The sequence below is a fragment of the Psammomys obesus genome, unplaced genomic scaffold (genome assembly GCF_907164565.1).
Source record: "Psammomys obesus unplaced genomic scaffold, mPsaObe1.curated_primary_1811, whole genome shotgun sequence".
Lineage (NCBI taxonomy): Eukaryota > Metazoa > Chordata > Mammalia > Rodentia > Muridae > Psammomys > Psammomys obesus.
In genome coordinates, this window is record NW_026596039.1 from 17869694 (window position 1) to 17894486 (window position 24793).

Below are 24793 nucleotides of genomic sequence, written 5' to 3' on the forward strand. Positions count from 1 at the left end.
CTCTGCATTCTAGAAAATGTTTATTGAGCAATTGTATCACACATTTTCTAAGCCCTTGCCTATACTAGCCCTAAAATGGCTCTATTAATTAGGAACTGAGTTAATTCTACTTTATAGGTCAGGTAGTTAAGACACAAATAAGCAACTTGCTCAAGACCACACATGGAAAAGGCAGTGCCAAGATTCCAACAAGGAAGTTTCACTGCAGATCCAAAATTCTTAAACAGGCCAATAACTGCCTTTCAGCTTTCCCTGACACATGACAGGTAAATTCCAGCAATTTCTTCCAAGATGCTACAGCCAAAAAGAATTTTGCCTCTGTAAAGATAAGCTCAAAATGTTTGCTAGATAAGCTCAAAATCCATTGCTAAATGGAAATGGTAGCATAGACCTTTCATCTCAGCATTCCAGAAGCACAGTGAATGGATCTCTGTGGATTTGAGGAGAACCTGGTCCATAGAGCACAGCAAGTTTCAGACCAGACAGAGCTATTTCATGAGACCTGCCTCAAGTTAAGGAAGGAAAAAGAGGAGGAGAAGACGTAGGAAGAGGAGAAAGAAGAAGAACAACAAGAAGTAGTCGCCGTAGTCACCGCAGTCACTGTAGCTGACGGCTAGGGCCATGATGGTTCCCATGCCACACCAAGATTCTAGGGGTCTGATATCCTCAGTCCCATGGGCTCAGAAGACTCATTTATGACCTCTCTCTGTATCCTTGGGGAAGCTGAGTACTGGAATCATCTTGATAACCCTGGTAGCAAGAAACTCTGCTTATAAGGTAGCCCAGTCCTGGGCTGTTGCATGAGACTACATAAAATCAATATACCATCACATAAAAATGGGAATATAATTTCTTGGTCCTAAACAAGATCTATGCATTAGAAATCTAGCCCTCTGTGTGGCTATACACCAGGCACAATTATCTTTTTAAAGACTATTTCAAGTATCTCAGGCTATTCTTGAACTTGCTATGTAGTTAAGGACAACCTTGAATTTCTATGTGCCACTACACATGGTTTACACAGTCCCTGGAACTAAACTCAGCTCTTCTGATAAGCAAACATTCTATAAGCTGAACTACATAATCCACCCTACTACTCGAAAGAATGAAAAACAAATATCTTTGAACAAGAGGCATGAACTCAGAAACTCCAACAGTTCCTAAATCCTAATGGGCTTAGAAAAAAATTCTTACTTTGAAAATGCAACCTACTTCATTGGAAGTAGGTTGAATACTTTAGACAAAGCTACATACTCTATAACTCATTTACAAAGAATGTGTTTTATAGATTAACAATTTATAATAATATTATTAAACAACAAACCACTACTAATGCACTGTCAACTTGGTGAGACTTAGAATCTTAGTTGTCAACGTGACTACATCTGAAGTTACCCCAAGCTGCTCGGGACACTTGTGAGAGACTTTTCTTGATTGGATCATTCAAAGTGGAAAGGCCCACCTTCCATTTGGGCCATACCTTCTGGTGCAGCCTAAAGGAAGTTCTTGTTCTTTAGCAGCTTGCCCTCACTCTCACTGGCAAGTTCATTCCCTCACTGGCTTCAGAGGCTACTTCTTTGAGATTCTGACATATATTGAAGATTAGCTGAGACATCCAGCTTGTGGACTGAATAAGCATTGGATTCTTGGATTTAAAGACAGCCAATGTTAAAATGGTAAGGCCACAACCTATAAGCCACTCTAATAAGTTCTATTTATTTATTTAGATAGACAGAGAGAGAGAAAGAAAGAGAGAGAGATTCATTCCTGAAGTTCTGTTTCTCAAGGAAAAAACCTCTGGTCATGCCTCTAGAGCCCCTAGTTGGGATTAATTGGGGTGGGAGGATTCATGCTAAATGTGGGGGTCCTAAACTAAATGAAAACAAAACAAGCTAAGCCCAGTATTCATCTCTCTGCTTTCTGAATTAGGCACAACAACAGTATTTTCTAAGGCTTTTTTCATTCGAGACAGATAAAAGCAAGTCACTTTATTTAAAAAAAAAAAAAAAAAAACTAACTAACAAATGAGAAATATCCGAATTTTCAATTGCTGCAGATGACTCAGTGAGTAGGCAGTTATAAACCCTTAGCTGATGCTAGAAAAAGCTAATGTTTTCATGAACATTTTCAAATGATGGTCTGGGTGGATATTATTATTCACTCTACATTATGCTGTTGTTTTACTTTAAAGCACTTCTGAAGCACTACCTACCTCACAGAGGAAGAAGACAGTGCTTCTCTTAAAAGAAATAAGAAAGCCAATTCTTGTGGCCTTTTCTGAAGACTAGAATTATATTCCAAGGACCTAAAATATTGCTACTCCAACACCACCACTTTGACCTCCAATGATTGTGTGTGCCTCTTAAACTCTGTTGATTTTTAAATTGAGAAAGATTGACTGTAGTAGAAATCAGTCAAACCTATTACCTAATTCCGACAACAACAAAATTTAAGTATTTTCCAACAGCAATGGAGATGTTTACGTGCTAGCTATATTTTAAATAAGCATAATGTATGAGGGCAGAGGCCAGAGACTGATGGCAGGTGTCCTGCTCTTTCTTTCACTCTGTACCTTATTCCCTTGAGACAAAGTCATTCATTGACTTGCCACTTTCAGCTAGAATGGTTGGCCAACAATCTTTAGCAATTCTCCTGTCTCCGCTCCCTCCCCGAACCCCAGCACTAGGGTTGTGCATAGCCTCTTGGCTTTTACACAGTAAATGGAAATCTAAACTCAGATCCTCATGCTTTCACAGAAAGTGCTTTTAGCATCTAAGCCATTTTCTGACCCTAAAAAAGTACTGTCCAAGCAACTCATTTCATAGCCCAGGCCCTGAACTCACAATCCTACTGCCTTGCTTGGGCCCTCCTTATTTCAGTGAAGCAAATCCTGATAAAAAAAAAAAAAAGACAGGGTTATCTCTAATAAAACAAAATGTAGCTTATCAATGCTATAACATTTTTTTCATGCCACAAATTAAATTTTAAATTAAAAGCAAAAATGGTTTAATATTCCTCTGTTGCTGGGCATGGTGAGGCATGCCTGTGATTCCAGCACTTGCAAAACTGAGGATAGTTTGCAAAAATTCAAGGGCAGCCTGGGCTATACAGCAAAACAGTATATAAGGTAAGAAAATAGATTAAAAAAAAATAAGGGAACAGAAAAATTACTTTTCTATTATAAAATACAATAGACAACAATTTTTATATAATATCCAATTCACTTTTTAATTTTTTTTTACTTTATAATATTTGGGGGGATTGTCTTGGTTTTTTGCTTTTGTTTTTAGAGGTATGGGTATTTTGCCCATGTATGTCTGGGCATCATGTGCATGCCTGGTGCTTTCTGAAGCCAGAAGAGAGGGTTGGATCCCCTGAAACTGGAATTATAGAAGAGTATGAACAGCCATGTGGGTGCTGGAAATTGAACTTGGGTCCTTTGGTCCTCTTAACTGCTGAGCCATCTCATCTCTCCAGCACCATCCAATTTATTTTTTAAAAAAGAGAATGACTTTAATTTTTGCTTTTGGAGACACGGACTCATTGTAGCAGCGCATGGTCCTGACTGTGGTCTGGCCTCCACCTTGTGAGTGCTGAAATCACAAGCATGTGCAACTCCCAGGAGCTCGCGCTTGGCAAGCACTCTTCCGTCTGACCTGCATCCCAGCGACATCCCTAGTCGTCATTCTTATGACTAATAAGATTACGATGTGTGCACACACAGAACTATAAATCATGTGTGACATGTGTATGTATGCATTTACTACTTACCCCATGAAGGCATCCCTCAGAGGAAAGGCCATAGCATCTGTTTTCCTCAGGTATCAAGCTACAGGAGTACTTGCAAACTCTTAGTTATATGAATCCCTACACGATGGAATTTTTTTAGAGAATATTCTGAGAATTGTAAGTAGAATTTCCAATTGGCTTTTAGACAACTTTAACATGTGTGACATGATGGTCTACAAATATGCAAACATAAAATTTTACTGAGAAAAAGCTTTAAAAAAAAATCCCATGAGACACAAAAATGAGCATTTCAGCATCCACAGGGCAACTTGGCTGTGCTTTTTTATTCTCATAGAATCCTCCAGAGTACCTGTGAAGTGATAGTTTATTGCATATTATGCAGAAAATTACTTGTTCTAGAACTGTGCTAACAGTACCCAAATGTGGCTGAGCACTTAAAATGCAGTTAGTCTGGACTGTGATGAGCTGTATTTGAAAAAATACATCAGATTTTGAAGACAGAAAGGAAAATTAAAATCAAAATGTGGAAAAGTGTTTATTCAATTAAGATACATCATAAAGATTTGTTTCATCTATTTGTACTATTTAAAATGTGAGCCCTAGGAAGTAAAAATTACCTATATGGCTGATATCAGTTCTACTAGACAGCACTGGAAAGAGATTTGAGACATATATTTTGAAACTAATATGCCTTATATGATTGTCAGTTCTGAACATCAGAGAGGTGGGATTTTTTAATGATATATTATCAAGAAAAAAGGTTTATCAGGTTATAAAAAGGGGGAGCTACTTCAAATATTCATTTAACTTATAAAGTATAGCTTAACAATATGAAAAAAAATGAAAGAAAAAGACCAACTTTTCTAAATGAAAAGAATTCCCTCCAGTAAACATGAATTTTTATCTCCTAAAGCATTCCAGCTCCCATATGCCTGTCACTGGGTGGCCAGCTCATTCTATTGATTATAATTGACACATATACCATATTCCCACTTTTAGTATAATATCAATTAGATATTTTGAAATGTATGTATACACTAAAAATATCCTAGGTGGATGAAAGCAACAAATTAAGAGCATTAGTTATCTCTAGATGGAAGGACAGATTAGATTGTCTCCTTTTACTCTATGTTCTACTTTAGACTGTTTTTTTGTTTTCTACAGCAATAATTTTTCCTATCTTAAAAGCTATTAATTAATTGGGGTAAGAGGGCACTGAAAAGATGGCTCAGCAGTTAAGAGCATACACTGTTTTTGCAGAAAGCCCAAGTTCAATTCCCAGCAACAACACTATGAGGCTTATAACCCCTTGTAATACCAGCTCTAGGAGATCTGACACCCTCTTCTGACCTCTATGGACAAATACATTCATGTGCACATATGATCTCCTCCCCCCCGCCACACACACACGCATAATTACAAATAAAAACAAAATTTTGAAAGAGCTTCTTAGAGATTGACTTGCCTTAGCCTCTTGAGTGCTGAGACCAAATCTGGCTTTTAAAAAGCTAATAACATGCTGGGTGGTGGTGGTGATGGCACATGCCTTTAATCCTACCACTTGGGAGGCAAAGGCAGGTAGATCTATGAGTTTGAGGCCAGCCTGGTCTACAGAGTGAGTTCCAGGACAGCCAGGGTTTCAAGAGAAACCATCTCTTGAAACCTCAAAATAATAATAATAATAATATTAGTAATAATAAGCCATTATTTTTTAATGTGTGGTAGAATGTGTAATGTTAAACTACACTTCAGATCTTCAGCTAAAAAAAAAATATAGAGAATTAGAGGGAAGTCTTGAGTACAGCAGGACTTGTCTGGGCTAGAATGATAGCAAATCCATAAAAATACAGACCACGAAGACCCAGAGGAGATAAGAGAAGATTAGCATTCAGTTCTTTGTAAAGCCCTGTACTTGCCTTTTGCAAAAGAAGATAAAACATGGTGTTTCCCCATGACAAGATTCTCTGCTAGACATTTGGAGTTCAGGACTGGGGGAAGAACTACAACCTGTATTTATAAGAGGAGTCAAATTCTGCTTACATGTGTTTCATTTAAAAATACATAAAATAAAATGGAAGAATTCAAAAGTTCAACTCCCTAAATTAGAAATTACTATATTTATAGACTATTTCTGTGTTGCTGCTGGTGTGGGTTACAGATTCACAGATGCTACCATTCTACAAGCTTCATTTGTATGGCAAGGAGCAGAAAAGGAACGATCCGAATATGTTCTCACACAGCATGGATCAGGAAAGGTTATCAAATGACAGGTTTCTCCTCTCTCCCTCTCATCACTCATCATACCAATGCCCTCGTGAATCTGAAAACCAACAAGCTCTTTTAACTTCAAGATGACTAGTTCATTTATAATCCAGGAGTTTTCTTGAAATATTTCCACGTAGAGTTACCACTGTGGTTACCACTGGCCCCAAAAGGTAGAGATAAAAAATGGGTGGCATTAGCAAAATACTTTCTACTGTTTTGCCAGTACCTTAAGTCTTCCTTCATACAAACTCCCATATTCCACCTACTGCCTATCCAAATAAAGTCCTAAGTACTGGCTCCCACTGTGAGGAAGGCAGGTTTTGTCCTTTCAGATGCCCATTATTTCACCATTTAAGAGTTGTATCATTGCTCTTCCCTTGTTAGAAGGTAGCCAAATCTACTTTGATATATTAAAGTGGTTAAAAATGTAAATAAAATACTGGAAGACTACAAAATATCATTTATTTCTAGATATACCATGTTTTATAATATTAACATATATATGATATGAACTATATTTCCAATATTAGCTCATTAAAACTCTCTTGGTCCTTGAGTGGCTGTTGCAGAAGAATCAGGCCAGAGAAGAAAACTGTGAAAAGCGTTTTCCCAAGGACACAGCTTACCAATGACAGATGTAAGAATCAATTCCAGGTTATCCGGGCTCAGAATTCATCCATCTTGTAACCAAAATGCTATGCTTCCAGAGGACTCAGAGAGTACTACCGACACCAAAGCCCAGGTAAGCATTTAGTAACAACCTGCTGAGCAAATGGAATGGGGGGCACGGAACATCTCAAAAACTAAAACAGAGCCGGGCAAGGCACTGCATGCCTTTCATCCCAACATTTGGGAGGCAGAGGCAGGCAGATCTCTGTGGGTTCAGGCCAACCTGGCTTACCAAGTAAGTCCAGGACAGCTAGGGCTCTTGTTACACAGAGAAATCCTGTCTCAAAAAAATCCTAACACCCATAATTCTAGCACATCATTATAACTGTACCAGGACAGTTCCTCGCAATGTTTTTTTCTGGTACACAAATGGGGTTTCTTTTCATTAATGAACACTCAGCACATGTGATTTTCTAAAAAGCTAAAAACTTTAAAGATATTCTCAGTATTTTAAGAGTAACAGTTTAAGTAATTTATATTTCAAGTATTTGTTTCTGTGTATGACATATATGTTAATTTCATTTATAACCTCCGTAACATAAATATGAACATTGCCACCATCTTACAAATGAAACTGAAGCATTGTTGGGAAGCTAAGTTAAAGCCACAATGATTAGCAAATAGATACGCTAAGGACTCAAATCCAGGCAGGCTGACCTGTGAAAGGAGAATCCTTTGCTACTCCTAGAGGGTATGTTTATGAGCCACTGGAAAGATAGTAACTGTGTGCTTATAGGGCCTGACATGAGGGAGTTACCATGCAGATTTATTTTATTTTGACCTAAGTCTGACTTGGACAACTAAAGTTTTTAGTATCTTTTATTTTCTCGGACAAGCTAATTAAATCTTCACGTCTTATGCAATTAGGGTCAATTATCTTACGAGATCCCTTCACCCAAAAAGCTTATGTGCAAGGGACTGAGCTAACAGCCTTCACTTCACATGAAGAGCTCATTCCAGTCAGCACAGAAGCATGCCTGGGTTTCTCACGACTAATCAATCCAACAAAGTAGGGTATAAAAATGAGTAATAGCTTTGCCAAGCACTCAGTGGTAGCGCTAAGACTGCAGTCCTGTGATTACCTGCCTATCCTACAAAATACTTAAATCTCTCATTTTTCTTGTAGTTCCTAAAGAGTGACAGACACCTAAATAATTATTGAATAGGTAGGTATTACCCTGCTTCAGGCGATGCCTTTTAACAGCTGTCAATGAATGCCTACCTGTTTTTACTAGAAAGAAACTAAAAGATGTTTTACTAAAACCTCAGTTTACTAGGCTGCATGTTTGAATTACTTTTACATTTATAAATTTGTATTTTACATTTGACTTTAATAATCCAATGATAAATGTGAATGTCTAAGACCATCTGTAAAAGTTGAAAATTTTTTAATAAATAAGCATATCCAGATGTGCTAATACTACTAAGTATTAGTAATATTATTATCATTTAATGATAAATATTTAATAATTAAATAATATTAAAGCATATCCAGATATTGGATATTAAAGCATATCTGGATATACTTTAATAAATAAGCATACCCAGAAGATGGCTGATATTTACATGGAAATATTTGATTGCATCCTGTCTTATGTCAAATGTTATTGATTGTGAAAAGGTAGCAGAGATCCAAAATTTAAAGTCAAGTGCAGGGCTGGAGAGATGGCTCAGAAATCAAGAACACCTGCTGTTCTTCCAGAGAACCCAGGTTCATTTTCCCAGAACCTACATGGCAGCTCACAACTATCTGTAACTCCTGTTCCTGAGAATCCAACAACCTCTTCTAGCCTACTCCAGCATCAAGCACACATGAGGTACACAAAAACAAATGCAAACAAGATATTCATACACATAAAACTAAAAATAAAACAAATGCAACAGAAACACTCCTAACCAACACAGCGCAATGAGAGTCTTAACTGAAAGCCTCTGAATATAGGGACTGTAGTGGATGTTTTGGTTTCTTTAAAAACTTAGTTATGTTATGTAAATATGTTTTTGTTTTAATCCCAAGTGTGGGATATGGGACTGCTTTCGTTTGTCCACAGCTGGTAACAGCCTCACATGGCTCAGAGAGGGGCATGGTCTATGCCAGCTCAACTTAGTAGAATTCTGAGGACTCTGAGAGAGTATAAATACCAGCTCCCAGGAGAGGAGCAGCTTCAAGGAGAGGGACAAATTAGAAAGAATGCTGCTTGTTCATCCTGCTGTGTTTGCTCTTGCTGGACTGCTGGATATCCTGACGACGGAGATTGGTATTTTCCCAAAGAAACCTACAACCTACAACCCTAACCAGCCAGAACTAAGCCTACAAGAGGTCTACATCCCCTTTTCCTTCCAAGCTTCTATCTCTTCTACCTAGGGTTGGGGGGGTTGGGAGGGAGATAGAGGCTTAAAGAACCCAAAATAGAGTTTAAAAACTAGAGCCTACAAGATACAATTAAATGAAAGACGTTATAACAGAAATGAGAAACGAGAGAAGACCCTAAGAAGTCAAAATCAAAATACTCTGAACTTTTTGCTGACTGATAATTACTAGTGAGTACATGAACCATGGTATATTTCTGAACTGACACACATTTACACCAATATTCAAAAGGAGCTTGAGTTCATCCTTTCTTTTTCTCTCCCCCACTCCCTTCTTGAGACAGAGCCTCACTAAGTAGCCCTGGCTGGCCTGAACTCACTATGTAAACCAGAATGGCCTCAAACTCACAGATACCCACCATTTCTGTCTCGTGAGTACTGGGATTAAAGGCGTTCATTGTTTCTTCTGTACCTTTCTCTACCCAGCTCCAGTAGAACTTAATGTCTATACCATTGTCTGATTATATCCCTCCTACTGCTACTCTCTTTATAAATCTATAGTTTATTTTATCCTAGATTGTAAATTATGGAGGGAGGAAGCAATGTTAACCCCGAGCACACCTAAGAATTTTGAAGTACTGAATAAATATTTATTAATTACTAATGCATATGACATTCAACCTATAACTACACGCAGCTGAATGGCTCCTCTTCATCTTCCTGACTGAAGCAATTCATTGCTAAGGCTTTGAATCTCTTCTCTTCTTTAGCAACACATATCTCAGGTGAGCTAACACTGGGAACTCCCAACTAGACATGGCATGGAACTGTGAACTTCAGCTTGGTAAGCTAAGTTCAACTGCTGAATTTCTATCTCTTGTAGGATATCTAGTAAGCATTTCAAACACTTACCCAGTGTGGGGTAATGCATGCCTTTTATCTCAGTACTCAGAAGGCAGACACAGGCAGATCTTTAGGAGTAGGAAGCCAGCCTGGTCTGCAGAGGAATTTCAGGCAGCCAAGGGTACATAATGAGACCTTGTTTGAAAAAAACAAAACCCTTAAAAATCTGCAACAGAATCCCTGGGCTCGCCACAGAAACCCCCTCTGTTCTACTCTGTACGACATTCAATTCCACCCTTGTAGGTGCTTAAGATGAAAATCTTAGAGTTATTCCTGATCTCTCTTTTCATACTCCTTATCCAAAATCATCAGCAAACCTATTGCATCAAAATACACCTAGTTAGAATCAACATGAACACATACAAGTTTTTATATACAGAAATAAAAACAGACACATAAGATTTTATGTGTATTTCCTAACTCTGACTGTAAGCATTAAAAGTACAGTAATAACCATATGTACCATTCAGACCGATTTCAAACTATCATTCTCCAATAAAAAAAAAAAACTAGGGCTCAGTGAACTAATGACTGATTCTATGGCTAGCGGGAAAAAAGATGAGAATGGGTGTGCAGACGTTCATAAATGATAAGAGCATCAAAGAATACAGAGGTCAACCTAGAAGAGCTCCCAATGGTCAAGACAGAGCAATTTGAATAATTATTAAATTGTAACTGTAAGTATAATTTAATATCATGAATTTAAGCTGATGTACATGATTAGAGACAGATGGACAAACCTTCCTTACAGAATCCAAGTTAATCAAAGTAGAAAGGCTGGTGAGATGGCTCAAAAGTCAAGAGCACTCTCTAGCTGCTCTTCCAGAGAACCAGGTTTAACTCGCAGCACCCACATGGCATCTCATAACTGTCTATACTCCAGTCCCAGGGATCCAATACCCTCTTCTGGCCTCTGCAGGCACCAGGCAAAAACATGCACAGACACACATACAGACAAAATACCATGCACATAAAATAAATAAAAGTATTTAAAAGTAATAAATAGATATAGAAAAAAAATCAGAGAAATACAAAAGTATCTCCAAAAAAACACAACAACAACTATTACAAGCAAGATCTACTGATGAATGTTAGAATCAGTGGGCAGAAATAAAGATAGTGGCACAGTTTCCAGTCTAATGAAGCCTGAGCATGGTGGCACAAACCTTTAGTCCCAGCACTGGGACTAAGGGAGAAACAGGTGGATCTCTGTGAGTTCAAGGCCAGAATGGTCTACAGAGCGAGTTCCAGGATAGCCAGCTCTATGTAGAGAAACCCTATCTCAAAAAAAAAAAAAAAAAAAAAAAGGAAGGAAGGAAGGAAGGAAGGAAATCCAAGATGCTGCTTAACTCCTAGAATATACAGGACAACATCCACAACAAAGAATTATCTAGTCCAAAATATCAGTAGTGCTAAAGCTGGCACACACTGATATAAAGGAACTCTGGGATTTGTGCAACTCCACTATCCTAAAATTTTCTCAAAATAAAAACGCTTAAAAAAAAAAGTCCAGTTCTAATCACCTTTTATTAATTCCCTGGTTGGCGCAAGACACCACAATCTCTTAATTAGATTCTTTTTTTTAGCAGTGCTAGAGATCAAACCCAGGGCCCTGCATATGCTAGGCAAGCATGAGACTACTGAGCTCTACCCCAAACCCCAGCTTAACTAAAATCTCTGTTTGTTTTTGAGATAGGGTCTCACTATATAACCCCAACTGGCCTGGAACTCACCAGGCTGGCCTGAAACTCACAGAAATCCCCCTGCCTGTGTCTTACAAGTATTCTGGGATTAAAAGTGTGTGCCACCAAAGCCAGCTCATTAAGTACAATTTTTAGGAAAACCAACTAGCTGCTCTTGCTTCTATTCTCTCTTCTTAGATGACTATCACTAAAGTAGTCAAAACAAAATATTTAGAAACATAGTAAGTCTAGTCACATCAATCCTCAGAGTCCTGCTCAGAACTGTGTAAGAATCCTAAGCTTTCTAGCCCCCAAAGTAAAACCTCCTCCTCTCAATCAGATGAGTGGGTAAAGGTGTTTGTCACCAAGACTGACAACCTAAGGTCGGTCCCTAAGGCCCCACGGCAGGAGAGCGCCAACTCCCTTATGTACACCACAACACACACATACAGACACAATTAATTAATTAGTTAATTAAGTAAAAGTTTTAAAATATTTAAAATCTACTTTCAAGCCAGGCATGGGAGTGCATGCCTTTAGTTCCAGCAGCCAGGAGGCTGACTCAGGAGAATTGATGAGTTCAAAGACAATTGACAATAACTATCAATACCTTTTCTCAAGAAAAAAAGGTAAAAGCCTGCTCTCTTTGGCATCCCTATAACCCTTTCTTGCTTTATTTCTCTCCAGCACAACTGTCTTCTAATATAACAATTTCTGTCTAGTTCACTATTATGATCTTTGTATCTAGAGCAGTACCTGAGACACACTGACTGCACCACAAACATGTTATAGTGATATACGTCAGAAGTTCCAAATTAAGTACTTCAATGTTTTTCTCCTACTTTCTATGTATTGTTACATTTTTCCACCTTACCCCTTTACTTCAGAAGAATATGGTTTGGAGAATAATGAGGGGACTTCCAATACTGGTTCCATTGCTTGACAGTTTGTATTGGCCATGTTATTTAACCTCTCTAATCCTTGCTTTCTTCATCTAAAGCAATGAAAAAGGCAAGCTCAGGAGGACCATAAGACACTGTGGAGTTAGACTTCGGATGAAAATACAGTACTAACGTGTACTGCAGGTAGAGGTACTCTTCCTACGCCTCATCCCTAACTTTTCAGCTTTACACCTTATTCTATGCTTTCTGAGGTTGGATTTATAATGGTACCTATATCTTTTCATGTCCTTAATTTTCTCTAATCAGATAACCCATCCCTCCAGGTTATCTGCTCATAATCCATCCCTGACTCCACAATTCTTCATACAGGTCACAATTCTGGATATCCTTAATTCCCTACCTATCTTCATGTACCTTTACCAAACTGATATCTAGAAAGCCATTGGTAATGATCTGGGCTCTGAAATTTAATAGTAAGGTTTCGACTCCCACTATTCATCTTATAACAAGATGAATATAATGCTATGGAATATAATGTTAAGATAAGGGTTTTGAGAATATTGAATAGTCTCCTTATATAACCAGACTAAATACAACTAAGAAAATTGAAACAGCCATGTAATAAATCCAAGGTCTACAACCTCAAACAGTTCCTCACTATTCTTCAGTGTCCTGGCCATTGTCTGCCGCTCTGCGTTCCAGCCTCTCCAGTAAATTGTTTCAAGCCCACATACTCTTTTCAAGCTCTGTTCTACCAATTCCCTTTCATTCTTAGTGACTAACTGAAATCACACAAGACATTCTATCAATTCTTTCCCTTCCCTCTTCCTATTAGTTTCAAACTTACTTACCCTGTCATCTATCAATCTTTACCTCCTCTTCTGCTCACTGAAAAATAATATTTCCCGTTTATGATGGCTATCTTGGTTGTCAACTTGACTATATCTGGAATTAACTAAAAACCAAACAGGCTGAACAAGCCATGAGGAGCAAGCCAGTAAGCAGCATTCCTCCATGGTCTCCACATCAGCTCCTCCCTCCAGGCTCTGCCTTATTTGAGTTTCTGCCCTGACTTCCTTCAGTGATGAACAGTGATTCAGAAGACTAAGCAAATAACCCCTCTCCTTCCCAATCTGCTTTGGTCACAGTGCTTATCACAGCCACAGAGAGCTTAGCTAAGACACACAAGGTGGAAATTTCTACCTGTGCCCAGGATATTCATGTTCATCTCCTTCCTTCCACTCTCTCTCCTCATCCCTTCCTCCCCATTCTTCCTCCCTCTCAACTTTTGTTTCTCTTCATTGATTCTTTCCAGTTTTACATAAGCATGCCTAAGACACTCTTAATTTATAAAAAACATTTTAAGGCAAACTTCTCTAAATCTTCTGTATATGGTTTCCTTACACTTTCTTTCCCTTAGTTAAAAATACTGTACCTGTTTGGGCATGGTAGATTACCTGTGTGGTAATCTAAGCTCTGGGTCCAAGCTCTGGGGAGGTAGAGGCAGATAGCTATTTTGGCAACATAGCTACTTTTAAACAGCCAGCCTGGGCTCAAGAAACTCCAGTCAAGAAAAACCAAAAAGAAAAACATTGTGTCCTTCTCAATTAGCTAACCTCCTAGCTGTCCTGAACTCTTCAACCTCCTCAGTATATTACAATTTAGCTAACTGTTCTAAATTACTTTCAGACAACTTAATCTCCGAGACTCAGAGACTTCATTCAAGTCTTATCTTACTTGCCTTTTTCAAGAGATACACAGTTGAAAACTCTTCGTCCTTGAAATATTCTCCTGCCTCAGTTTCCTGATAAATCCTCCCAGTCTTTCCCGGTTTTTCTGGTTGTAGTTTTGTTCGTTTTCATCCCTTGTCTATCTCACATAGATGACTAACTTTCCCCCTTAGCTACTGGCCCTATCTCCTTAGTTCCCAACACAGATAGAGGAATCATCCTAATCTTCAGTCTTCCTCTATTCATGCATTCATTTGCTCATTCATTTATTGCGGAGGGAAGCATGTGTCAAGGCATCCATTTGGAGGTGAGAAGACAATTTGTAAGAGTGGGTCCTCTCCTACCATGTGTATCTCGGGGATAAAAATGGGTTGGCAGAGCTGGCAGCAAGTACCTTTACCCACTAAGCCATCTCACCAGACCCAATCTTTTTCTATTCTATAACCTATTTGTCCAATGTACTGATAATACTTCCTAAATCTCTCCTACACCCACTCCTCCTCCTTCACACTCCATGTCATTTTTCACCAGGAATAGCTTTTTCACTGATCTTGCCCTTTTCAAACCCAGCTTTCATTTCTCTGTCAAAATGATAGGTCCAAACCAGCTCTGACTGTATTGCAGGATGGCTCACTGGGGTGGACGATGGGAGTATTTTGTTTGTTTATTTATGTGTATATGTGTTTTGCCTGCAGTGCTCTCTGACAACAGAAGAGGGTGTCAGATCCCCCGGAAGTAGAGCCACAGATTTTTGTGAGCCACCTTATAGGTGCCCAGAATTGAACTCAGGTCCTCTGGAAGAACCATCGCTCCCGCCCAGTTTTTGTTTTTCAACTAAAACTTCACAGCCTTTAAGATGAGGTTAAAATTCCTAAGCTTGGTTTACAGTCAGGTACTCCATTTGCCTCTGTTCTAAAGATGTGCTGTTGATGTTATCGAAAGTTTGTTACTGTAGCTAGTCTTACTTGAAATGTGCTCAAGTGTAAAAAAAGGACCATATTCTGAGGACTTTGTATGAAAAAGAGAATGCTAATATATCTTAGTATAGTGCTTTATATTGATCTCAACTTTTACTTTTTAAAAGTTACTAGAAATTTCAAAATATACATGGCTTATGTTTACTTTTAAAAACATAGTAGCATTAGGATAAAATGTTTCCCCTTTCTGAACTTAGTTGACTCATATATAATTCCAGATTAGCTTGAATAACTCACCATGATTCCAGAACATCCCCCACAACCAAGAATCCAAGTCTGAGTCAACAAGCCTTCCTCTGCACTTTCATCCACCGGCACCTGTGCACACACCTGCCACATATCACAGCATATTCTAATTACTGGTCACCAGCTAGCTCTCCTCCTAGGTATAAGCTCCTGGCAAAAAGAGTATCACCTCTATATATTCAGGTCCTACCACCATGCCTAACACTTCAAAAGACACTCAAATACTTCTCTTGTCAAACAAATGTGAATTTGGTCTGAATGTTACCAGAATATTCTAATTCTCCAAGAAAAATCAGCCAGCAGGAAGGAAGCCTGTGCCAGAAGTTCTAACAATGAAAAGACTGGGGCATAGGAATCACAGTAGAAGACAAACAAAAAAATAATTCCACATCCACACCTGCCTCTTAACAGTGAAAACGGGGATTGCAGAAGTGACATGGCGCTTCAGACTCACACTTGATGCCAGGGGCCACGGTTTGGCTCCTAAATTGCTTTAACAACCCATCCAACAAAAGAGTATGATTTGGCAGGTTACAACACAACAGCTAGAGCCGAGCACCTGTTCCCCTTAAACAGCACATCATTACAGTTAAAAACAACAACAAATCTCTCTCATGAAGCAAATGCTAATCTCATGATGCTTCGCCATGGAGCAATTTAAAAGAGTTATTATATGAAATGTGCCAAAGCCTGAATTTATGGCTGATGCTTATTTGGCAAATATGGTTGGCACTGTTAGCTGTTAAAAGGCATGTATGCAAATAAGCAAATAAAAGTTTTTAAGCTCTCAGACTTAAATATTTACATTACCATAAATGTACAAAGATAAATGTTTATATGCATACGTATATAATGCATTTCAGGAACACACTTTTTAATATGACTGTCAGAAAACAGTTATGAAGTGGCATTATTTCTTTATAGGCCTCAGGACAGACTCTTAAAGATGAATTCTGACAGAATGTTAATGGGTACAAACACTACTGTGGCAGTTTCTCTGCACTGTTAGTAGACAAGATGAGTAGTCAGCGACCTAAACACTCAGACAGGCTTAGCTTCTCCTCTCAACAAAACAGTTCTTGCAACCCTGGAAACCAGCCAAACAAATAGAGGGTGGGAGAAAGAAGGACCACAAATCAAAAGCTTTAAAAAAAAAATTTTTTTTTGACATTTTCCCCACAGAACATAGTCATGTTATTCTCTCCAAAGTAAAGACATGATAAAATATTTTCTCTTCTTCCCCTCTGGCATCTATGGGAAGGGGATGTTTGTTTTTTCACATAGTTTGTGAGTGGTCATTGCCAAAACTCACTTGCAGCGGTATGAGCTCTGCTTCCATTGTTAACTGTGAATCTCTGTGATAAGGCTATTAACTCCTATCTTGGAAGCCAAGAAAATGTACCTCACCTGCAATTACAGTTTACTGGAAAAGTCACCAAAGAAGTGCCAGGCACTTTGGAAAATAATTAGGGTAGTCAGTGAATTGAAAGATCTAAAATGCTCTGAGATTACAAAAGAAGCAATCATGAAGTGAGTATCCAAGATTGCTCATGGAAAGTTTTACCCTTGTGGATAATTCAAGTTTGTTGTTTTGTTTTTTTTTTTTTCCACTTTGCAGAGAGCAATGTGTGTCCTCTTGACTACACACATCATTTACCAGGGTAGGTAAAGGGGGGACACTGTGGCTGAAAAAATAAAAATAAAAATCAACAGGGTGCCAAACAGCATACTCAAAGCAATTCCAATTCAGGTGAAAAACCATGCACATCATCCAGTGACCTAAAAATAGCCCTTTATGTAAGTCACCAAGTATTTAATTGAAAGTGTAATCTTACCACATTCAACAGAGGCAAAGAAAAAAATGTACTGGGTTTTCTATAGTAAGGCCAATAAAGATGAAATCATAGTTTTCCTTTAACTCATCTCTATCCTTCAACGCCAGCCTTCCAATAACTCCATTCCACAGCTCTGATTCCTAAATTTGGGTCCTTTAAAATGCGGACTGCAGAAATGAGACTTGGGGGCGCCGGGGGCGGGGGGAGTACCCTTTGATACCGCTCTCAGAGGTCGTTAATGTAGTCCGAGAACGAAATCAAGCTCTCCAAGGGACCGTGCATAAGGTGTGTGCGGGGGTGGGGGGGCGACACGAAAAGGGGCCCCAGTTCAGATGACGAGTGCTCTTCGAAGAAGAACAGGAAATGTGCAAGAACGCATAAGTCAGAGGGCAAAGAAAAAAAAAACTGTCTAACCCAACCTCTCAAAATCCCAAACCCCTAGGCAACCCAGAAAGCCCGCGCGCGTTAGGGGCTCAGCAGCCAGAGCGTGAAGTGAGCAGGCACCGAGCCACGGTTTCCGTCCTGACTGCCGCTGCCAGGCAGAGCCCGGGGGTCCCAGGTCCGGGCGCGGGACCACAGGACGGATTGGCCGAAGCCCTCCGTGCCCCAGCCTCCCGCGTCCAGCTCCTCTTTCCCCCGAGCCTCGCAGCCCGGCCCCGGGAAGTCCCCAGTCGCCAGGTTCCAACTTTCCCTCCTCTGGGGGGCGCCGCGCCGCCGGGACCATCGCAGCCCGGGTGGCGAGGCCTGGGCCGGCGAGGGGCACGGGAGGGCTCGCGGCGCCCGCGGGGCGCGTGGGTGGCCGGGTCGCTGCATCCCGCGCCCCGCGGGACGCACCGGCCGCCGAGCCCCTGCGGCGCCGCCCAGCCCGGATCCCCCGGGTCCGCGACCTCACCTCGCGGCGACCCTGGCCCCGCAAGCCAGCGCGCGTGGGAAAGGGACCGCAGGGTACGTGGGCGACCCTGCCCGCGTTACCTGAGGGGAGCACGCGCCGTGGCGAGGTTCACCAGAGCCGCCCGTCCCGTCCCCTTTCCGGCGATCGCAGCCGCGGCCACCGAGCAACTGACACAACTAACTAACTACTCGCGGCCGCGGAGTCCACCGCGCGCTCCCGGCCGCTCGCCGTCCGCCCAGCCCACTGGCAGCCCGGCTCCTCCCAGCCCTGCGCGCCGCCCCGCCGCGCGCACCCGCGCCCGCTTCACTTCTCGGGGGAGTGCGCGCACCAAGCCTCGGCGGCCTCGGAGCGCTCCCCCCAGCCCCGTGGGCGGGGCGGACGGGCCGCCACGCCCCTCTGCCTGCCAATATCCGGAGAGCAGGGCCCAGAGAAGGCCTGATTGGTTGGTGGGCGGAGCCAAAACTAGAGGGCGGGGCGACCGGGACGTGGAGCCCACGTGACGGGGAATTAGGGTGCAATTAAACGCCAGTGGAAACCAACAGCGCAGGTTTGGACCTTTTCTTCGGGGACGAACCGCCTTGTTTCAGCCAGTCGCCAAGTACAGAATAACTGTTCTCAAAGGCTCCAGCATATAACAATGACCAACTATTAAGTCCCACTATTTTTTTGCGAGCCTTAGCAATGAATAAGAAAACTACATTTCCCAAGAACCTTCGCGAAAGTGAGTCTCACCTTGCGTACTCACGTAGTCCTTCGCCGCATTGGGCAAAATAATCCCTTCGTTTCTCTGAAAGTATCGGGTATAATATTTCACGTCTCTCCTCACCGTAACAATTGTCAGTATTACCACGAGAAGAGAAGTCACCTGTATGGAGGTGGCTAAGTGATTAGGTAAAAAGTAAGAAAAGACACCGAAGTAGTTAGTACTGCGGAGGAATTTCTGTCAAGCTGTGAGACGACGGTGAAGAGCGAAGGCGATTGCGAGGGGCTGAGGGAATTGTCCTCTGTGCAAGGGACTTTCATTAGTCCCCAGGTCCCTGCCTGCCCCTACCGTCAGCAGGTTAGTAAGCAAGACGAGCAAGGGGGTGGCCACAGTCGAGGTGCCCTTCCCCCCCTTGAAGAGCATCCTCTTCTGCTGCTGCTGTTATTGGTTTGTCTTGGTTTAAGGCCCACTGAATGGGGGCGCCTCACTTCCGGTTGGGGGAAGGGAGACATGCTGTCATAGGGGAGGGGGAAATAGAACTCACTTCCTGTGTGGTAGAATGATGTTTGGGGGGTGTCCAAGCCACTTCCCGTGTTGATGAGAGCCAGAAAAGGTGTTGGTTTGTGCCATTCTCAGAAATAGTTCCTACAGCCTTGGGGTTGTGATTTCAAGTCACAAGTTCGGTTATTCCCTCAACCAGGCCCGATCAGAATTGATGTAGTTTGTCTCTATGTGTAATATGGGAAATGTCTGCCCAGCAAGATTTTATTAATGCTCTCTCCAAAGAATTCAAAACACCTTGTGAAAATTCTCTGCAAGACTACGTACTTTGTTGTGTGACTCGTGAGCTGGCCACCCTTGCACCCCTGTCAAGGTTGTCCTTAACTGAGTGAATTAGTGTGGTCGCTGCCGAGACATGGAACAGGAACTCTTTACCTACTCTTTTAAGGAGGTAGTTCATTAGTCGAGGACCGAATGGATCACATAAATTACAGGGCATTTCGTTTTTGCAAAGAGAGAGTATCATACTGCATACTTACATGTGATGTTACCTTAATAGAGGTAATTAATATGTTACATACGTAGACCTGTTACTCTCGGACTGGAGGATTTCCCCATCCCTGGGAACGGCAGCATCCGCTTATATATTGTTTCGTGTAGCTTACTATGGTGTTTATGATGCATTTTATTGGATTTCCCCTTTTGTAATTTAACTGAGTTTGTCACCGATTTAAAAATTAGGTCTATTTACGGCAAAAAGATGATTTGTTCAGCATACGTATTGAGTAAGGAGAAAATGTCTCACAGAAAACAAAAGATGAATGAGACAGAATTTTCTGTATTTTGCTTTAAAAAAAAATCAAGAAGCTCTATCTGGAGTGGTAATAAGCAGCAGTTTTGATCTTTGGCTTCTCTTGTCGGACAACCCAGTATATGAGCGTATGTTTGTTGGCAGAATCAGTCTATTTGGGCCTTACTTTGTGAAATCTCAACCTTTTTAAAAACTTGATATTTAAAAATATCTATCGGGTGAACCTAAAATGGCATTGTCTTCCAGTATCAAAGTGTATGTATTTCTGATTTCATAGTTTTTACTTAGAAGTATTTCAGCAGAAAATATTTCACACTAAATGCAAAAATAAAAATATTTTAACCTTAATGTTGACATTTTTTTAAAAAAGTCATTCTTGGTCCTTCTGGAAACAACAGGGCTGGCACACATATGCGCTCACAAAGGCCGTGGCAGCAGACATAGGGCCTGAGCTGAAAGGAAAAGGGGACACACGCCCTCATCCGGAGCCCAGAAGCTACCTCCAATTGATAGTCACTTTAGTGAAACTTCAGTTTCTCCAAGGGAGTCTCGCTGAGGAAACAAACCACTCTTCAGGGTAGGCCCATGTCCAGCAGTAGATAGACAACAGAAATGAACTCAACGTGTATTTGGAGGTTCAGTGCATTTTTTTTTAATCTTACTATGGTGTCCAGTTTTGGGTTTGTATGGGATTCCTCTGTGTGTGTGAATGTGTGTTACTCAGCGTCATGTGCTTTTTCTCTGGCTCTTCTTTTTTGCATTGTCCTATTCTGATTTGTTGTTATATTTTATTTTATTATTCCTTAGCTGTCTGTTTGTTTTCTAATAAAGATAGAAAGAGAGTGAATGCATATGGCAGGAAAGGACCTGGGAGAAGTAGGGGGAGGGGAAACTAATCCAAATATATGAAAAATTTGTTTTCAATAAGAGGGAAAAAAGTATTATTGGACTGGGAGTATAGCTAAATGGTAGCGCACTTTCCTACTGTACATAAAATGAGCCTTTAGATTCGGGGTTTGGTCGCCAGTACTGACAGGAAAAACGAACAGACAAAAAATCAGCCTGGCCAGGTACGAAGGTGCAAGCCTTTAATGCCAGCACTGAGGAGGCAAAGCCAGGCAGATCTCAGTGAGATCCAGGCCAGCCTAGTTTACATAGTGAGTTTCAGGACAGCCAGAGGTACACAGACCCTATCTCAAAATTAATAAGTCTGATGGGCTGGGAATATAGTTGAGTGGTAGAGCACTTGTCTCATATGAAAGGGCTTCCATTTCAGCCCCAATACCACCAACACACACACAGATTGCTGCAGTAGTTAATTTTAAAAAGACAAGGAAAAATATTGTCTATGGTTACTGATAGAAGGTTAGGGACATGGACAGTGCACCAAGGAGATATGAATTGACTAGGAAAAAGTATTCACTGTCTTCTACATTAATATGTTAAATGGAGTCACCCTGAAAATTAAGTACCGTGTTAGGAAATTGAAATATGGAAGAATGAAAAAGGGAGAAAATAAAGTCATAATATTGGTTGGTATGGTACAGTAGTATTGCCTTTTGGGAACAGTTTTGGAAAGCAAAGGAGTTTATTAAATTGATCCTGAAGATATTCTGTGGAAGACATGCAGTGTAATAGAAATAAGACAAATTGCAGTGAAAAGACTTGTGCAGCTTGAAGAACTGTCTGTTGAGAAGAAAGCAATATAGAAAGTACATATCAGGAAGATGTTTTGTGATAAGTGACAGTTATTCATTGGTCCCATCAAAGAAGAATTATTAGACACGCTGGTGAAAAATAGAGAAGGGAAACCTGTGTAGCCTGTTCCTCCTCCTTAAAAAGTGTTTCTGTGGAAAGGCTTATTTTCTTCCAAGGGATTTTCCCCCTTAATGTCCGTTTTTTGCTTTTTTAAATATGTTCCTACTGTCAAAATTAAGAAAAGAAAAGCCATTTGCAAACATGCTGTTACTTCTTTAAGTTAATAACTTTCAGATTTTCATTTCACTAGTTGCTATCTATGATAGGGAGCCTGATGATTTTTAGAGCATTTGGATTAAGTAACCATTTTCTTTTCCTTAAAGTAGTCATTCCATACACTGTGTGGAGCAGTTTGAAACATTAAAACGTAGGCAGAAATTCTGAAGTCAGTCTCACTGAAATTTGATCACCTGCAGAGATGCTACATAATGCAAAAGCTACTCTTCACCCTTTTGTTTACCCTGTCCTGTAAAGCTGACACTAATGTATTACAACACGTAGCTTTACTTAGTACCTTGGTGGTGGTGGTTTTGGTTTTGTAGTTGAAGGCTAAAGGGAGCAATCTAGCAGTTTAATTTTATTTTCTTGCTGTCATTCATTTCTGAACTTTCATATATATTCAAAGAGAGTTTATTTTATGTGGTTTTTCATTATTTCAACAAAAACTGAATACTGCTATGTATCAGTCATGTTTTAGCTCTAGGTACAGGAAGAGCAAACATATACTCTCTTGGAGCTTACTTCCTAGTTGATAGGTCACAGCTAGAATTTTGCTTACGAGGTGTTCTTAAATGAGATATGTGTTATAATCACTCTTCAAGGTGGATTAAGATGCATTCCTAAATTTGATATCTCTTGATCTTGGTTTCTAAACTATTCTAAAACCTGTTTTGACTATTTCCTTTATTGTTGGATGCATCACAGTTTTACTGTTTTAATTTGCTTTGTACTGTGTATGAGTGAACAGTAGGGAAAACTGGAGATCAGACACACCTAGATTCAAAGCTAGTCTTTGTATTTTATTAGCTTCATCTCCTTGAGCAGTTAGCTTCCATGAGCCTGAACTAAATGTGACTCCTTGCTGAAAGGGGTACTACATGAGAATCAGTTGGTGTAGTTCTGGTGCTAGGAGCTTAATGAGTGTTATTACCTAACCCCTAGGCTTGCTTCAGTTATGCAAGCTATTCGGGTCACCCACTTATTTCTTATAAGCCCCACATAGAATATGATGGGCTTATATATCACTAATACATCACTAATCTCAATTGCTTTACAAATTATACTTAATAGAAAAGTTTCAAGGGAAAAAAATTAAGAAGTCACCAAAGTAAATTGTTTCAGGAAGACTTTCAATTCATTTTCCTCCATAGTAAGGCCTCTCGCACTATGACCATGTCTTTCATCATCAGTCTATACATTTGAAACTGGATGATGTCGAGGGGGTGAAATTCTGTACTCTATCCAGCCTTTCTCAGTTTGCTCATGTTTTCCTCTATCTGACATACTTCCGCTTTTCCTAATCCCTGCCTATTAAAGTTCTGCCCTTGTGCCTTAAGTACCACCTTCAAAAAATATTTCCTGATATCTGTCCTTGTCTCTATTCCCAAACCATACATGTTCTGTCTATTGATTCTCCAGAGTAGTCTGTGCCTTTATTGTTGCATTTAATACCCAGTGCTCCTGCTGTTTGTTTTTGTTACTGATAGAGAAAATGTTCTTCTAGAGAACGCTGTATAGATTCTATCCTGTTCATCTCTAGGTTTGTTGTAATGCCTGGAACAAAGTCACTCATAGGCATTGATTTAATATTTATAGAGCTAAATGAACACTAGGGTTGTAATGAAATTAACATGTAACTTTACTGTTTATGCCAGTATATAGTAGATACTCATACATCAGTAGAATGTATAGCTAAATCATTATGCTCCCACTTGTAAGCATTTTATGGTGTTACTGTTCCATATGAAACACCTGATATATGATCATAACTATGAGAACTGATCTCTACGGCCTCCCAAGGTGTCTGTTACCCTGGGCTATGACAGCTTCAGACTCCCTGGCTTGCGTTTGTTCCCTGTTCTCAGGTCCCCTGTGTGACTTTTGAACAGCAGCTTCCCTCTCAAGATGGTGCCCTACCTACCCCTTCAGTCATACAGAGGGGAAAGATAGAATCACTGCCTAACCAGAGCCTGCAGCTGGGTTTGAGACTCCTGAGGGTGGTTCTGAGAGTAGGCTTGCCCGTCTCTTCTCAGCAGGACCACCTAGTTTAACTCCTTCTGCTGAGGAGCCACAGCTGGAACTGGGTCCAGCAGCTCTTTTCTTGGCCCTTTCAACTGGCCAGTCACTTGCCAGTCTTGTAAAATTCTGAAGCTTTTCCTTTGTCCCTACAGAAGAGAGTTCAATATCAACTCTCCTTAAACCAGTGGTTCTTCACCTTCCTAATGCTGTGACCCTTTAAATATAGTTCCTCAAGTTGTGATGACCTCCAACCATAAAATTATTTTGTTGCTACTTCATAACTAATTTTGCTACTGTTATGAATCATAATATAAATAATATGTAGGATATCTGATGTGACCCCTGTGAAAGAGTTGTTCAGCCCTTAAGGGGGTGGCGATCCATAGGTTGAGAACCACTACCTGAAACCATTTGCAGCTTATGTGCTGCTATCTTATAAAAGGCTGAAGAAAAAAATGATTTGACAATTTTTTTTAATTCTTCCAGTTCCTTCAATGTTCCACTGATGATTCAAGAGTATACTGTCCAGTCTTCATGTGTTTATATAGTTTCTGGAGTCCTTTGCTAGTGGAGGTTTTAAGTTTTATTCTATTATGATGTAGTATGATAGAAGAGATTATT

The 24793-nt window shown here is 40.3% G+C and overlaps 2 protein-coding genes across 3 annotated transcripts in view; one reads left to right on the forward strand and one right to left on the reverse strand.

The window, feature by feature from the left end:
- The window catches only part of Peak1 (pseudopodium enriched atypical kinase 1), a 214401-nt gene extending 196023 nt beyond the window's left edge, over positions 1 to 18378 (reverse strand). For both annotated transcript variants that reach the window (XM_055621942.1, XM_055621941.1), the window contains exon 1: positions 18242 to 18378. The gene's annotated coding sequence lies outside the window, so the exon portion shown is untranslated. The remainder of the gene's footprint in view (positions 1 to 18241) is intronic.
- A 559-nt stretch (positions 18379 to 18937) lies between these two features.
- Hmg20a (high mobility group 20A) overlaps positions 18938 to 24793 on the forward strand; it is a 76022-nt gene continuing 70166 nt past the window's right edge. Inside the window, exon 1 of the mRNA XM_055622127.1 lies at positions 18938 to 19221. The gene's annotated coding sequence lies outside the window, so the exon portion shown is untranslated. The remainder of the gene's footprint in view (positions 19222 to 24793) is intronic.